The sequence below is a fragment of the Tiliqua scincoides genome, chromosome 3 (assembly GCF_035046505.1).
Source record: "Tiliqua scincoides isolate rTilSci1 chromosome 3, rTilSci1.hap2, whole genome shotgun sequence".
NCBI classification, from domain to species: Eukaryota; Metazoa; Chordata; class Lepidosauria; order Squamata; family Scincidae; genus Tiliqua; species Tiliqua scincoides.
The window spans coordinates 25344388-25362000 of NC_089823.1; the positions used below are offsets into that span (position 1 = coordinate 25344388).

Below are 17613 nucleotides of genomic sequence, written 5' to 3' on the forward strand. Positions count from 1 at the left end.
ACTGTTAGTGAGAAGCAGGTCTTGATAATCACTCATTCTTACTTACGTACTAGCATCCATCACGACTATTCACAATGCCTAAAATTGCTTTATAATTATAACGGTAGTGACGGAGAACTGCAAGCAGATGAAAACAAGTATCAGAAGAAAAGTGCTACAACCATGTCTTTCAAGACATATAATTCACTTCGAAATAAGCCCTTTGGAATTTCAAGATGACAACCGAATAGCATAGGTGATGGCCTCATCTATCCTTTAAAATTATAGTACTTTGAGCAATAGCCCACAATTGGATAGCCAGCTGCACAAGAAATATTTTAGTGGCTATTTTTCATCAAAACTTGTTTTTCATTTTTCATGACATGCTCGTGAACTAGATGATGCTTATAACTATAATTCTTCAGTAAACAGGCACATCATCCCACCATCTTAAGATGTGGCTACTACAAAATTAAATCTGCTATTTTCTCCTGGGAGGGGGAGGAAACAAAGAAAAATAGTCCCTTACCCTGGGATACAATGGCCTAAGTGGCTTGCAGCTTGCAAGTTACACTGAATCAGAGATGATGTGGGAACCATGCTTGCTAGTTATTGTCAGTAGCTTCTGGAAAACATACTCTCAAACTTCTACATGCCATCATGAGCCTGTTTAGCATGTACACTGATACTACCTGATGTTGCTGTACTTTATCTCTCTTCAAATACAGTAGCTCAGAGGTTTCCAAACTTTTCTGACTGGCGGCTCCCTTGACCTACTTGGTTATTGGCCATGGCTCCCCATTAGGGCCACAATCCTATACATTGTATAGGTCAGTGGTTTTTTTTTTTGCAAGGATTCCACAGCTCTCCTGGCTGGTTTCCATGGCTGCCTGGGAAGCCACGGCTCACAGTTTGGGAACTGCTGATCTTGAGTTATACTTACAATGACCTGTCCCCTTTATGTTTACTCTTCATGACAACTTGTAATTATCAACTAATGAAAAGGCTGCCCTTTAGACTCAATGCTATAGAATGTTCCTGCAGGAGATGGGAAAGGACACTAATGAAGACCCTGAAGAGCCACTTCCAAAAGGAAAAAGGTCAGAGTTCATTGGTGAAGCACACATTTTGGATGCAAGAAGACCCAGATTCAACCCTAATATCCTCAGGTACAGCTGACCCCTGGATGAAACCCTGGCAAAAATCACTGCTAGATAGTGTCCCAAGATCTTCTGGCTTCAGAGATGGGGAACCAAATGCAACCTGCATTACCCAATGGTGCACCAAGAGACATGAAGAATTGCTCCCCATGTGCCAAGATCAATGAAGAAAAGATGGGGCACAGGTGTGACAGAAGTCAAGCCTGCAGCAGGTCTTGAACTGGCAACCTGAAAGGAATATCAGGCAGGCAGCTAGCTTCTGCACCATCACCCAGCTGCAGGGCTACAACCAAGAAAGTCTCTGACATCAGTAGGCCAAAAAAGTCAGATGGTGCTCCCTGACCCCTATTAAAGGCTTCAGGTTTCCTTGCTGGCTTGAACATCTAGGAGAGCCTGCACTTGTTCCCCCTTTGCCTCCCCCTCAACTCCACAGAAGCAAGGTCTGGCAGTGGTAAATAGGTCACTTGACCACAGACTCCCGCCATCAGCTGGGTTCAGATTTAAACCTAATTACTTCCTGGCTCTCAAGCAGGTGTTCAGCCCACCCTAGTACTCAGTCAAACTGTAGCACCTAATGTGGGGACTTAGCCAGATGTCTTAATTAGGCAGTGATAGAGCTGGTTAATTAGAGACAACATAAATTGCTCCATATTTAAAGTTGTCATATTTTTCATGACAAACATCTGGTGTTGCAAAGCAAAAGCAATGCTTATGTCAATTTCTGATGGCTTCACCCTTCATCAAGCATGACTTGCTTCAACCTGCTAGCAGGGCTAGCACAGCATGTTCTGGAAGAGCCTTCATGTGTTTGCTCTCCACAGGACAGTAAGTGCCTGCACACTGCTTTTATTTCTTTAAGTTTTGCCAAGCCATCCTAGTGCTAACTACGTATCAACTATTAATATATTACAATGGCTTGGGAAAGATGCTGACCATAGTAAGTTAGAAATGCTGCTGGGCAGGCAAAAGTGAATGCTAAGATTAGAGTGGTGTCAAGTTTATCTTGAGATAAGGAAGGAGATAATTTGTGGCAGCCTTCCCCCTCGCCATTGCCAAGTATAATATATCAAGACTATACAAAGAAAGGATCTAGCTAAGGTTGTGCAGTACTTAGTCTTACAGAGCATGAAGACTTAAGGGAGGTTCATCTTTTGTTTATTAAAGTATCTTTTGTGCCAAAAGGTCATTCAAAGCAATTATCAGGTGAATATTCCAGTACAAATACCTCATTAGAACATACTCCAAAAGTCAGATTGTCCTATCCAAAGATGTTTTGCTTTGCCTTGACTCTAAAAGCACTCACCTCTTTTAATATTGGTATATTTCAAATGAAAGCAGATTATTGGCCTCACATCTTGTACAAAAATGCAGAATAATTGGAGAGAAGACATCTCTCGCATTAGAAGAACTTCTCTTGCGGAGATGTCACGCTTGCCTAGCACCACAAGCATATTTTATATGTAGAAAATCCTGAACTCAATCCTGAACTCAGGTCATACATGCATTCTGACTGAGATAAACATATATATTATGGTTGCATAAAGTTAAGCAATGATCCCCAGGTACACTACCATACCTTAGGAACATGTTGGGGTACCATCCTGAGAGACAACTTAAAGATTGCTTTGACCCCCAAACACTCACCCACATAGGAGATTGACTGCTCAACTGAATGGTTGCTGCTTTGGCCCTGCCTGTTTTTAATCAGTTTCTGCTAGGAGCAGGAAATCTGCCATCGCTGTGCTTATGGCATTCAATCACTTTGGCTGCAGAGACTCAGCAAGATAACTTGTTTTCAGGAGGACATAACCTCTTTGAATGAATTACTCCTCTGGCTTGCCTTATTCTAATCAGGAGGAATAATCAAAACAACTGATACAGAAACTCAGGTGGTGGTCCACCTCCAAGAGTTACAGATAATTTTGATCCTTTCATGATCTTAAGTCAACTGCTTGGGGCAAATGAACTTCTTCCAATCTGAAAAAGTGTTCCAGCTATCAAAAATGCACACAGAACTGGTATAAAGTTCCCACTGGACAGTACCAGTGTCAAGCAACACAATTCTTTCCTGAAAGTCAGTGTCATTTTGTAAATGTTACATTTAGCTAGGACCCCCCTCCCCCCCATAAAAAAATTCTTCAGAAGCAAAGCGCTCCACTGGGACCTAGTAAGGCAAAACAAAAGGATTATGTGACCATTTGATAGGCACACAAGTCTAGCAGCTGTTCCGATGTCTTAGAATGGAGGTAAATAAATTGTGGTGGGACATGCCTTCCAAAAACGTGCAGAAAACTGGCTAGGCCAAATAAAGCCACTTCCTTCTTCACTTTTCTCAGCTTTATTAATATTTTTCCTCAGTTAACATAACGTTTTGATAACGAAAATTGGGTGGCCCTGTCCCTTTAAAACTACACTACAGATTAAGTAAGAAACACAGGAGCCAAGATTCCTTCCATTTGTTCCTTCCTTGGTCTTTTTGGCTGCCTTCACCCTCTCCTGCTGTATGCACACCTGGGGATATTTATCGCTACAGTAGGTGTGGAAAGGGGGCTTGACAAAAGGACTGGAGAAAGGCATGGCACTTTCAAGCAACACAGCAGGTTTCAGGGCTTTGCCCCAACAATGCAAGCTTGCTGTAGGCAAAATTTTGAGACAGCAGTTCTGCTTTCCTGAGTGCCTTTTTGCTCATTCTGTAGTTGTTCTACCTTAGAAGGAACCTATCAGGTGCCACAAGTGTCCTCTCTTCAAGAATCACTTGGACTCATCTATACAACCAGATTTTTACCCACTGGAAAGAAGAAAAAAACCTGAAGCATCACTTCAGTCTCAGAAATGGAGAATATTAAGGCCAAGTTAAGTACAGCCCTGGAAGTTGCGATTCATATTTGAGCTGCTTTGGGTTTCCATAGTAACAAGAAGCTTCAGGCTTTAATTACAGCAACGACTTTTAAAAAGAGTGTTAACTCCTCTCTCTCAAGGACACCTCCTGTATGTTTTCTTACAAAAAGCTAATATTAGGTTGTGGAAATAAATTATACCCCGAGCTCTGCGTACTCTATAAGAGTGGGGCAACAGAATCAGAACTGTGCTCCCTTCTGAAGTTAAATTCTGCAACTTGTATATGCTTTGCCCAGTCATTTTATTAAATGTCCATAATCAATATTAGATTTTGAATGGCCTAGTCATGAGGCAGAGAAAGTAAACTGGGGACGGAAGGGGCCCACACCACTGGAATTTCTTGCAGCTTCTGAGATATTGCCAGGCTTTGCCCAAGCATATCTTTGACACCCTAACAGTTAGGAACATGCTTTTTTAAACAAAAATGCCAAGATGTTCAGTTGTAACAGAGGTTGAATTCCCATTGGTTTGCCCTGAATTTAAGCTGCAATCCTCAGCACACATAAAGGGGAGTAAATTTGATTGAATATAATGGGCCTTACTTCAGAGCAAATATTTGCAGAGCTGCACTGTTAGATAGCAAAAAGCAATTTTTTCTTCGCATGCACTTGAAAAAATATTTACTGTACAAGCCTCAGGTATTTGAGCACTCAAAGAGAGACTGCAGAAAGCAAGAGGATTGTGGGACCTTTTTCCTCCCAGTACCCCTGGGATCTCCCAGTTACCCCTACTTACCTGGTGGGGAGGCAGGAACAGGCACAGCAAATTCTCTCCGTCTCCCCTTCTCTGGTACCCAGAATGCTGCAATGACCCAGGTGTAAGGACTCTTGGTAAATGCAAGTTCTTTGAAGCCCCTATGTCTGCGGTATGGCTCTCCATACTGCCAAGTTTGGAAGAAGGGGAAAGAAAGGTGACACAGAACAGAAAGAAGCCTGGTTGGTAGTGAAGGTGATGAACAAACCTTGATATAAGTTCAGTCCCGAATTTGGAAAGGTCTAGATTCACTTCACAGTGAGATGAGGCATCTCAAATGGGGGGGGGGGGAGTTTGCATTCTAAATTCTCCAATTTGAACTTCAGCTCCCTCACTTATGCCAAGTTTTAGACCCAATATCTGTGTGACGGGCAAAATTTCATGAGCCACATGTTCATTATACTTTCATTGCTGCTTTTACTGTATAAAAGCATTCATTTTTCATGGTATTGCATTTTAATTTATTATTGTAAACTGCCCTGATTTTTTTTGGGGGGGGGAGGGAGTAAGGCAGGATAGAAATCTTTTAAATATACTGATGCAGTAGAAAGTCAGTTGTAGTATCACATGCTATAACATAACCACATTCCTCATCCTTCCTCTCATTTCTGGTGGAGGGGGTTTTCTAATCTTGTGAGGCCATGGCTGTTCTGCTATCCCATCAAGAAATGTCAAGTGTCCCTTTCTTTCACATACACCAGCAAAACAGAACACACAACTGTGTGCGTATTTAGTATTATTTAAAACAAAAGCAAAACTATTTCCAGTCTCTAGAACAGGATAAATAAAATGTCACGAGGACACCTAGGGAGTACGGATATTACAGTTAACTCATATAGAACTCCACTCATGCAATGGTGCTTTTCTGTCCTATCGATCCCACGGCAGTACCCCATGGTAGCTGACCCTCAAGCAGAGGACCTCTTGTGTAAAGGGACTGCAACATAGTATGAAATGTGTGGAAGGAATCTGGGGAAATCATGTGCATGTGTACACCATGTATGAGCAGAAGTGCTTTTCCACTCAAACAAAGCAGGCAAACCACCCCAAAGCAAAAATGAAGAACAGAAATAAGAAGGGTGCTGGGTGATATATGGCCTTGGTCTTTGGAGGGTTGATAAATGGGACATCACTTTAATAACTTTCTGGCCCAGTGCAGCACTAGGATTTGTTTTATTGTTAATTTATCACATTTCTTACTTCAGGAAGTGCAGAGCAGCTGAAGTGAGGTAGTATGAAGCTGCATAAAATGAGATCTCTCTGAAGTTGTACCAAATTTCCTCCCTTAGGATGGGCCTGGCTTCCACTCACTGTCACAAAGTGCGTAATAGACGTATTTACCAGCAATTCAAATGCCGATTCACATTGATCTGTTACTTCTCTCCATGTTTTGGGTGAGTCTTCTACTTTAAACAAGGACACAAAACAAATCAGTGTTTTTTGAACACCATTCTGGAGTGAACATTGTTATTTGCGCAGCGGTGAATGTGCTTCCTGTGTTTGCATGCTGCCTACTTAGTTTTAACAACGCAATAGCATTATACACCTTTCCAGACTATTCTTTGTTCTTCTTCAGAGTCTGAAAAATAAATCACAGTGAAAAGGGGGAGACTTAAGGGATAAGGTATCTCAGGATTCTTGCTTTGGAAATAGCAGAAGTGGTCTTGTGAGTGGGTGGGGAAGATTTCAACTTTGGGGGCAAACAGAATTTTCAAAGTTACATTTGCTCAGTTTTTTGGCAAGTGAACATGAAACTAACAATGGCTGATTGACATGAACAGGCATACTAAAAAGGTGTTAAGTTTTCTGGAATTAAAGCAAAGTCACCGGTACACAGTGCCACAATGAAGGAAATGCAGTGCATAGGTAATATGAGCAACGAGATTTGATTCAACACAAAAAAGCTAAACAGCAGAACTGAAAGTCCATATACTGTACAGAGGCAGCACTAAAGTCAATGGAGCTTGAGAACATGCTACCTATTTAAAAGCAGAAAGCTAATGCGATTTACAAAATCTAGCTGCATTACTATCATCATAACAAGCAACAAGCCTAACAAGCAACAATTTAAGGCAAACAGGATACAAAAAGGTCTCCTATATGCCAATTGCAACATGAAGTGCCTATACTGAACCTAAAAACACTTGAGAGTTACACATTCAGGACCATAAATGCTGTATATTTATAGCATTTTGAATTTCATCCCAACAAAGTTGTATGCCTAAGAATGGTTAAACACAAAAAAACCCCACACCAGAGAGCTGACAATTCTTGCATAACAGCAAAATCTCTTGTTGAAGCATCTGATTGAACAAAATTTTGTCCAGGCAAAAGCCAGTGCTAGAGTAAAACTTGCAAACTGTATGCAAGTTTCCAACAGTATGGCTTTGCATGTTCAGTGCAGACATGGCACTGTCTCCCTCGAGTGGCATCACACAATTCCAGAAGTAGACGTGATCCAATGAAACTGATTGGCAGCAACTTCAGGACAAAGAGAATGTTCTATTTCACACAACATACAATTAATTTCTAGAATTCATTGCCACATGTGGCAATGCCACCAGACTTAGATGGCTTTTAAAAAGTGTTACAGGAGGTTAAATAAGACAAACTGATCAACAGCTATAAGCCGAGATAGCTAAATGGAATCTCCACATTCAGAGACATACTGAATATCAACTGTAGAAGAGGGTATTGTCTTGCTTGTTGACTTCCCAAATGTATGTATGGCCATGGTGGAAAAGCAAATGTTGGATGATGATTCAGCAAGGCCTCTCTTATGTTCCTATAATGCTTGTGCATTCATCATACTTCTACATAACAATGCCAGTAAGAGCATTGTTGTGCTATAAATATAAGCATGAATGTACTTGTTTATTTATTTCACATATGGCATATAATACATGGACTTATATATCAGTTAGACTAGATCAAATGTCAATGTCCAGTTCATGCAGCCATTCAAGGACAGAATTACCTTCATAGAAAAAGTCAGACCTTGGGCCAGTATATGCCCTCAGTTTGCAACCAGACACAATGTGGTACATGGTTTAGTGGGAGAACCTGCAATCACACTGAGGGGTAGATACTAGCCCCCATTTGAACATGGAGACCTGACAAACACCATGTAGGGTATTCAAAGTTTTCCAGTGCTGACAAAGTAAGTTGAAATCTGGCACCTTAAGTGTAGGATCATCTATGTATCTACCAGTTTCTGGGCATTTCTGGGAAGATGTTTTGCCTCAGAAGACCTAAATTTGCAGCCTGTCCCTATAACCAGGAAAGTTCTGGACAAATTCCCACATAGCCAGCATCGCCCTGTTTTGCTTGAAATTGGAATTCAGATTCCTTTAATTTGCAATACTCCCAGACCCAGATGGAACTTCCACAAAGCCAACTGGCCTAAATTCGCCAAAAATCTTGACAGGACCATACAAGGGATTCCACCTACAAGCCAAAATTATCAAAGATTTGCGAGGGCAATAATTGCCGCAGCTAAAAGAAACATTCCCCGAGGATTTAGACAAGAATACATCCCAGGGTGGAATGAAGAGACTGAAGAACTTTATCAGACCTTCCTACATAGAGGTGACCCAGAGATTGCTGATGACCTTCTACACAGTATGGATGCAGCCCAACGTAAGAAATGGGAACAACTTACATCATCATTAAATTTCAGCAAATCAAGTCGAAAAGCTTGGAGCCTTTTAAGGAAACTGGGTGGTGCCAGTCAACCCGCATGACAAATACCCAGTGTAACTCCTGATCAAGTAGCCTCTCGAGTTGTATCCCCTTCCAAAGCCCCAAGGGGGAAAGAGCACTCTACTACCATCAAGAGAGCCCTTACAGCTTTCCGGCAATTGTCCCAATCGCATCCCGAATTTTCCCACCCATTTTCAATGGACAAAATCAACGCAGCTATCAGTAGTCTGAAGTGTGGCAGAGACCCTGGCTATGATGGCATCCATCCTGAGTTTTTCATACATTCTGGGAGACACACAAGGAAGTGGCTTGGCAAATTCTTCTCGGACATACTTTCTAGTGGACATCTTCCACCGGAATTTTAAAAAGCTAAAGTAATATCAGTTCTGAAACCCGGTAAACCGCAAGACAGAGTAGACAGTTATTGCCCAATTGCCCTTCTGAGCTCATGTTACAAACTTTTGGAGAAACTAATCATAAACAGAATTGGCCCTATAATAGATGAACACCTGCCTGTAGAACAAGCGGGCTTTCCACAAAATCGTAGCTGTGTTGACCAGGTGCTGAGCTTGACAAGCTTCACTGAGGCTGGCTTTCAACAAGGTTTAAAAGCCACAGTTGTATTTACTGACCTAACTGCAGCATATGACACCGTGTGGAGGGAGGGACTGCTATATAAACTGTGTCACATCATCCCCTGTTAAAAACTGTATCGATTAGTGAACAATATGCTAAGTGACAGGTCTTTCAAGATCATAATGGTGGACAATGCAAGCAAGATAAGAAGGTTAAACAATAGCCTCCCACAAGGCTCTGTAATGGCACCCACGCTATTTAACCTGTACTTCTCAGACTTGCCAGTAACAAGGGGACGTAAATTTGGATATGCCGACGATCTGGCTCTAGCAGTGCAGGAAAAAAAAACATGGAAGTGTTGGATGGCCTCCTCTCAGAAGACCTTAAGATTCTGGGAAAATTTTGTGCTGAGGTTAATACCCAGTATCAGCAAAACAGTGACTACATGCTTCCAACTTAATAATAAACTAGCTAATACAGCCCCGAAGGTCTATCTAAATAGCCTATTCACTTACAATCCCCATCCAAAATATCTTGGAGTAACTTTGGATCATACTCTCTCTTATAAGCCACATCTCAAGAACACGGCAAAAATCAATAAATGTACTGTTGCAGTATCACACTTCAGATGGGTCTACTCTCTGTGCAGTGTGTATGCAGTGTGTATGTACAGGAAAGCACTTTCCATACCTAGAATGATAAACCAAAAACCTTTCTAGATTTCCCTTTTCCAGGAAAATTAAGTGAAGGTTGCATTTAAAATGCAAGCTTAACTGAGCTTGCCCAAAGTCATTCTAGAATATTCTTGACTTCAAAAGGATCTGAAATCCCCATGTCCAAACACAGCACTGCATCCACAACACTCAACTTCCTCCATTTACGCAGCAGGTCAGAACAGAAGGGACACCCAGAAAGATACCTCAATGGGGTCTACTGGGAGACTCTCTCTCATCTGCCTAAGCTCAAAGAGAAAACAAGGTAAGTCCTTCTTTGTTTGGGCTGGCTTTAAAATGATCATGATTAGGCAAATATCTCAAAACTTAAGCTAGATTTTAATCTTCCTGCTATTTTATTATGTTCTATTTTGTTGCCAGTGTACGTACATTTAAAGCAGGGTTTTAAAGCATTTTAAAGATTGGATATTTACAAGCCTGCTCTGCCATCTCCCTGATGAAAAAGAATTATCTGCATTCATCCAGATAGGCAAGCATTCCATAAAACTGATTATTTTTTTCCTTTAGGGAATAAACTAACAAAAATGCATAAAATGGATTACAGAAGCTCCCCTACTTACAAATGTGTTAGATTCCAGGAGTCTGTTCAGAAGTAGTTTTGTTTGCAAGTTCTGTAAGTATTGATGGACCAGCAATAATGCCTGTGAAATATGCTAAGGAGCTACTCAGTAACACTGAAAATAGTGACCCAGTTGCTAGAGAAATGGGTGTGCTAAATACAGGGATTCTTGGGGGTAAAAGGGAGACAGCAAGAGTTAGGGGAATATGCATACTCACATCAAAGGAGGATGCTGGGCCTAAAGGTTGAGGGTTGCTCAGGGACATTCATGAGTTGACCATTTGTAAATTGAGAAGCTTCTGAAGTCTGTGTACTGTAACTTTTGTGATCTTATTTGCAAGGCTGGCACAGGACAAAAACAGCTGTAGTGGTAAAAATGCTCCCCAAAGTCCTAGCAATAATAGAATATTATTTAAACTGCTACTGTGGTGGTGGCCAAAAGAGTAGGAAAGTGCTTGCCCAAACCCTTGAGGTACACATAATACTCAGAGGCTTTCCCCTACAGGGAAAGGGGCATGAGTTCCTGACCCCCACTTTCTAACTCTAGAAGGTTCCAAAACATTCTTCTGCCCAAGCTCAGAATCTGATCTCCGTGCTTGCACAGAGAACATGGAGAAATATATGAAGCTATATTTTCTTGACATAAATACTGAAACACAAAAGTATAGTTTAGTCATCATGACTGGAAGCCAATCCTTGTCATATAGAAGAGTACATCTGGAAGGGACTGTAGTTCAGTGATAGAGCATGTGTTTTGCATGCAAAAAGGTCCCAGGTTCAATCCCTGGCATCTCCAGATAGGTCAGGGAAAGATCTTTCTTTGAGAAATCTGAATTACTACTGCCAGTCAGTGTGGACAATATTGACCTAGATGGAGCTCAATGATGTGACAAGACAGATAAATATTTCGCATCTTATTTCATCCTGCTCACCTCTTCAACCTGAATGGCACAGTATTTTTTAGGACTCTGAATTAATGTTTAGCTATAAAATATTTTGAGATGCATAAATAACTCAAGCTCAACCAGATAAAATATATTTAGAATGGCAACTTCAGGACCACAGTGCAAATAGCTAAATCCACTTTTCTATCTGCCAAGGTCCCAATCTAATCACACACACAGCCACTATTTCAGTATAAGCAAGACAGATGGAAACAATTACAACGCTTCTAACATCATGTCTGGTATGAACCTTTTCGGTTGAGAAAAATACTGACACGGCACTGCCAGAACACTTTGAGGGAAGGCGTTTTACACCTGCAGTCACATAATTAAAAGCCAAAGAATAATTAGCCAGACCAATTCCTTCTCACTGACAAGTGAGCTGGGGAGGAAGGAGAGCAAACATTTTGTCTTGTAGGAATGAAATTTCTGTGCAAGCAATCTGACAACTCTCAACACATGGGGGTGTTCTTTTAGATTACAAAGAGCCTAACATGGTCTGTCACAACCAATTGTTTTAAACAAGTGCACAGGCTTCCAAAGATCAGTACACAGAAAGAAAAACGTTTGTTATGGAAACAAGAGAACTGATCCTCCTGCATTATTAATACTAAATGTCTAGAATAAAACTAACTCTTCACAATGTATTTTCGAATGTTCAATTTATCCACACTCTTATACCTTTTACTTAAAATGATTTTATGCTACCTTTCCAATAATCCAAACTGGTTTATAATCCAGTCTTTTGCTTTATCTAACCTAAAACAGAGAGCATGTACGCAGGAAAGCATGCGATACCTGCTATTTGAACTTGTACATCAGGCAAACACTGCACTCACAAAGGGCCCAGTCCAACTCTTGGCACCAAGGCAGGGAACTCCAAGTTCCCTAAAAAGCTTAATTTGTATCATCCAAATCAGAGTGTGTCCCAAACGGAGCACAGAATAGATGAAGTCATTTCATTAAAAAAGGTATCCTTCCAAATGGTGTAGCAATGGGCTGGGGTCCACCCCTCCACATGGATATTCTGGGTCCCTTTCCTGAACATTCAATGCTTCAAACACTTTCTCCTTTTTGTACTTATGGCGATAAAGGACAAATGAATGCAGATGAAATTCTCGCAGTTGCTTAGTAGAAAGTAAATCATCATCCTGCCTTCTAGAGTTTGGCTTTGTGAAGCACAGCTACTGAGACCACTGATGAAAAACTTGGTGCTTTCCCTCCAATGTTAGAATAAAATATTTATGAAATATAATTATAAATTTTAAGTAACTTTTAAGATGTTGAACTACCTATAGTTAGGCTTTTGCTACATTACATTGATTCATGATGGTTTACCCAATACAGGTTGAGTCCCATTATTTGCGTGGGTTCCGTTCCCAGAACTCACATGGATGGCAAGAATCGTATTATAGCAAATCAATTTAAAAAACAATGTCCCTGTGCTCAGGTGATTTAAAAACAGACTTGCTTGTGATGTTAAGATAGAGTCATTAAGACGACAATCCAATAATCAGTCTCTCTCAGGGGCTTAGAAAGGATTATCTTTCTTTAATGTGTTTAGGGGAAGGGAGGGGTCGCTTGGAGAGAGAATGATTGATGGACTGTCAGCTGACTGCCCTCTGTCTAACTATTGTAAAGGACTGTTTTCCTTTAATTTAAAGGGCCCTTCTCATCAAGTTGAGATAAAAATCTCTACAACGGTAAGAAAAGCATTTTAAAGGGGTGCATTTTTCCCCTTCTCCAGGGATCAGCACATTCCTTCTCATTTGAAGCGGCCATTCGTGTTGAGTCAAATCCGTGTATAACAAGGTTGGACCTGTATACGGTATGTTCAGACCCCTGCCTCTCAAAATATTTGGCTTACAAGACTACAGTTTCTACCTCTTTGGCCCAGGTATGGCAAAACAGGATAGCTCAGTTTTTAAAACTTCTACTAGCCAGGATTCCATATTTGTATGTCAACTTTTCTTTATATTTCATGGCAGATATTCAGCTGCCATGTCTCTACATAAGAAACCTGCAGTGCTATTTTCATCTCTGTTACAGGTTTAGCAAAACAGAACAGTTCTGCTTCTAAAAGCCCTACCTGCCAGTATTCTCTCACTTCAGTGGTTCTGAACCTGGGGTCCATGGATGGGATTCAGGGAGGTCTGTGAACCTGATGCAAATACAATTTTGCACATACATGTGTTTCTCATCATTTTTCTGGGGAGTGGGCCCATAGCTTTCATCAGATTCTCAAAGAGGTCCAAGATCCAAAATAGGTTAACAGCCACTGCTCTATCTATATAACAGTCTGATTTTCTATTTCAAGTACAGTGAAGAAAGTGGTCACCATCAGAAATGTAAGACTGGCTGATAAGGTTTAGGATTTCCTCTCTAGAAAGATTCTCTTCCATTATCCAAACCAGCAGGCACAACTTTTGTTTGGACTGTTGCTTTTCTGGGTCAAGGAAAGGATCCTCAGAACAGAGAGCACAGAAAAAACTCCACAAGTGGTAGCTCTGTCTGAAGACTATGACTGCTTGTAATTAGAATGTGGAGGAGTGTGCTAAGAATTGCTGGAAGTCATCTAAGAAATCTGCAAGTGCACCTCACAGTCCATGTCAGGATGGTTCAATGGGCAGCCAATGAACTGAATCTGGCTCATAGAACATTTTGATCTAGCCATCGTGAACACAATGACGAAGACAGAGGAAATAGGGCAGTTGCCAACATGGAGAAGAGATTGCCGAACATTTACACAATTTCAATCCACTATTAAAATGCAACACCAAATCTGCATTGATTCATTAAAATTAATTAGTAACATAGTGACTAAACGCAATGCCAGTCAAACTGGATATAGTCATAAATAACTTTTCAGACTACTATAGTTCTCTTTTTACATTCTACCCACATGTTCAACCAAATGTAGAAGGGAAGAAAGATCATGCTACCTGGCTGTCTTCCAATGCTCCAGTTGAGAAGGCTCTTTGTCCAGTTCCCATCCATGTCACCTAAGAAGACAGACGCACCTGCCTAATGAAGACATCAGTGTGTGGGCAGTCAGACTGATGTAAGAGTAGCAATTCAGGTCCCAAAATATGCAGGGTTTTGAAAAAGTAACAGAACTCTGAATTGTGGTTGTACTATGAGCAAGCTAGGAAACTGCAGCTTCTTAAGATTCCCCCAAAAGACAGCTCCACAGTACTTAAAAGTTTGGCCATGAGTGCAAGCATGTAAGAAATGATAACTATGCAGAGGCTCAAAGTGCCAAAGAACTGCAAAGAATATTCTAGAAGAATGGGGGCTTGTACTGGTGGAATTGTATTGATTAAAATTAACTCAAATCCTAAACTGAAACAAGGTCCACAGGTGCACAAGCAATATGCAAACAAAGCCCATGCAACACTCTTAAATGTTCTTGTAAACAGAAATCACATTTGGAAAGATTAACAACTCTTTGTGTAACTACACTATCAATATTAGTGTTAGGATTTAAATATAGCCTGCGGATAGGCATTTCAAAGGCAAAAGGCCAATAGATGATTATGTAAACTCATGTCTGTTTCCAGGGGAGACAAAGAATACACAAATTAAGATAATGATGCTTGTATGTGGCAATAGCTGCACGTAACACACCCCCTTATTTCAATCTTCTTAATTCTACAACCATGAAACACATTAAGAGATTTCCAAGAAAGCTTTTGTCAGATCAAACTAAGCCCCCTGCCCTTCCCTTGAATTCATTTTTGAAAGAATGTTACACTTTCCTCCACAATCCACACTCTTCATAAACCATTCATAACTCCAGATTGGGTCTTTACAATTAACACAATCCATAAGTGGGAAACAAACATTAAAAACAAATCAAGAGGATAGGAGAAAAGCATGATAATTCAAGCACTTCTTTTCATGGAAAGTCCACTCAGTATTGCAAATGGGTTGGAGCAAGTGAGGAGGTTTCTGTTTCTTCAAAGACACTGTGTAGAAGAGGAAATATCGACAGGTATGCCTCATCACAGGGCATCTTCTGAAATCCTCTCTAACACACAACCCATAAAAAGGCACACTTTGTACTTATCTAGTCATACTACTGCAAACCACTTGTAGCTTACAAGACTGCTCTTGGGCACTTTGTACTTTTATGCTTCAGTACACAGGCTGGGAAACTTTAGTAGATGAGGGGTCAAGCAAACCAAGGGTAGTGCAGCACTGTCGGAAAAAGCCACATGGCAGTTTATCGGGTACAAGCGCTGATTCACCTTCTAGGTTTACCTTTGAAATCTTATACAACATAGTGGTATCAGGCACTGTACAGCTTACTTGATTTGCATGACACTACAGAGCAATTTCAAAGCACACACTGATGAGGTACAGGTAAGGCCAGTGCACATCAGGGGGCCTGGTGATTTGCCTCATTTGTAAACCATTAGAAATTGCAACACTATAAGCATATTGGAAGTGAATTTGAAATTAAGGGTCTGTAGGTCTGAAGTACACATGCAGTAGAACATGGGAGTAAAGTGGAAGAGTTTTGAGATGGTCAACTAGACTGTACCATTAGACTAAGTGGGGGGGGGTGCCTTTTTGGAATGCTTCCTTGTATTTAAAAACAAAAACACACTCTTTGAAAGTAGAAAGTTAGCAGAAAGGGAGAAGACTAGGCTATAATCTTCTCTCACTCAGATGTGCTAGATTTTTATATGAAGTGCATTTGTTTCTACATGGTGGACATTCAAAATTGATATCCTCCACCTGCATCCTACCACTTCTTTCTCCTGAATTTATACACCAGGACTCAACTAATGTGATACGAGTCCCCATAAAACTGCCACACTGCCAATAGAAAAACAGACAAAACTTATGACATGTTCTAGAAGGATCCACAAATGCAGAGAGGAAGAATGAAAGGAGCCAGTTTGGAAACCATTGCACACACCACACCAACTGGCATTCATTTCAACAAGGCTTACAAAGGAGCACCACTTAGTCAATAGACTCCTTCCCCTTCCAAAAGCTCAGAATAGCCCAGTCTGGAAGCAAAACAGGAGGTTTTCTCAAGCTTCTTGGAGGGCTGCCATACATCACAAGTTCAATTACTAGATCCTGAATAGCTTTTATTAGTGCAAACTGACTTGTTGCCAGTAGAAGCTATATTAAGAGCTAAGATGTCTCAACTGGAATTTGCACTGATGTGTCAGGTTCCTGTCTTTGGCATCAAAATAGCTACATTGGCCATAATGTGGAAGGGATGAAATGAAATACGGGTTGAAACAAGGTAACAGTAGTGGAGAAGGGCATGGAAATACAGCAATCTGGGAATTTGCCTCTTTGTTTAGGAGGAAATGGCTGCAGAGGAAGTGCATCGATGAATCATGTGAAGCAAAGACCCAAATTGTCTCCATCCCTTTCCCTCCCTCGAATATCACCCTTGTGTGAATATTTAGATTGTACGCTCAATAGGGCACGAACTTGGTTATGTATGTTGACAGGCAGTTTAAAAATTTTTTTGTGTTTTTTATTTTAAGTTTTTTTTTTATTATTCTAAAAGCGTCCAAAATCTTGCACACAACTGCATTTTGCTCAAGGTGTAGAATGCTGTGATTGGTCAATGGAATCAAGACCATCCACCCCAGGAAATTCCTTTCAAAAGAATGAAGAGCTGGGTTTCAATGGTTTATGGTCCCAACCCATAAACTACTGCTTCTTTGCAACTCCTATAGGGCAGAGGTCTGTCAGGCAATGACCACAGCATCAATCCAGCAGTGATGGGGCAGCCTGGAATTCCTGCCTGTCACTTTGCTCAATCTCTTATTTTTTGGACACAGGCACTGTGGAGGCCAATCAGTTCAAAGCTACATCAGCCATAACAGGACTATGCATAAACACAACTATTTGGAAGAATGGAAAAAGTATGCAGTGTGGTATTGAGTAGAGACTGCCAGCATCCAGAGTAGCTCAGATTCCATTTTTATCTGTCTAGTCCCCGGAGGTGTAAAGGTTGGTTTGGAAATATGTGGAAAATGCCTAACAAAGTCCCAGCAGCCAGGGGGATGGCTTCAGTGTGCCCCACATACCTCTTTGCCCCACAAAGCCTGCAGCAGCAAAATGAATTTAGCACAGCAGGCCTGTGCTCAAAAGTTCACATGAAGTATCAGCCTCTTTTCTAGGTGGAACATCTCAAGCATTGGTTAGAGACTTGCTTTTCTGACCTGTGACTTTAAAAAAAGTGATCACTTCTCAGGGTGTCAGTTGAACTGTGGCTCTGGTAAACAGACTGGCAAAAGCAGGTTCGCTACAATAGGATGAAGATGCAAACT

The 17613-nt window shown here is 40.9% G+C and overlaps 1 protein-coding gene across 4 annotated transcripts in view; it reads right to left on the bottom strand.

The window, feature by feature from the left end:
* The window catches only part of LNX2 (ligand of numb-protein X 2), a 95351-nt gene that overhangs the window by 33468 nt on the left and 44270 nt on the right, over nt 1-17613 (bottom strand). The window contains exon 1 of one of the 4 annotated variants that reach the window (XM_066620679.1): nt 14248-14283. The exons of the other annotated variants lie outside the window; for them this stretch is intronic. The gene's annotated coding sequence lies outside the window, so the exon portion shown is untranslated. Of the gene's footprint in view, nt 1-14247; nt 14284-17613 lie in introns of those variants that run through there. 4 annotated transcript variants of the gene reach the window in all.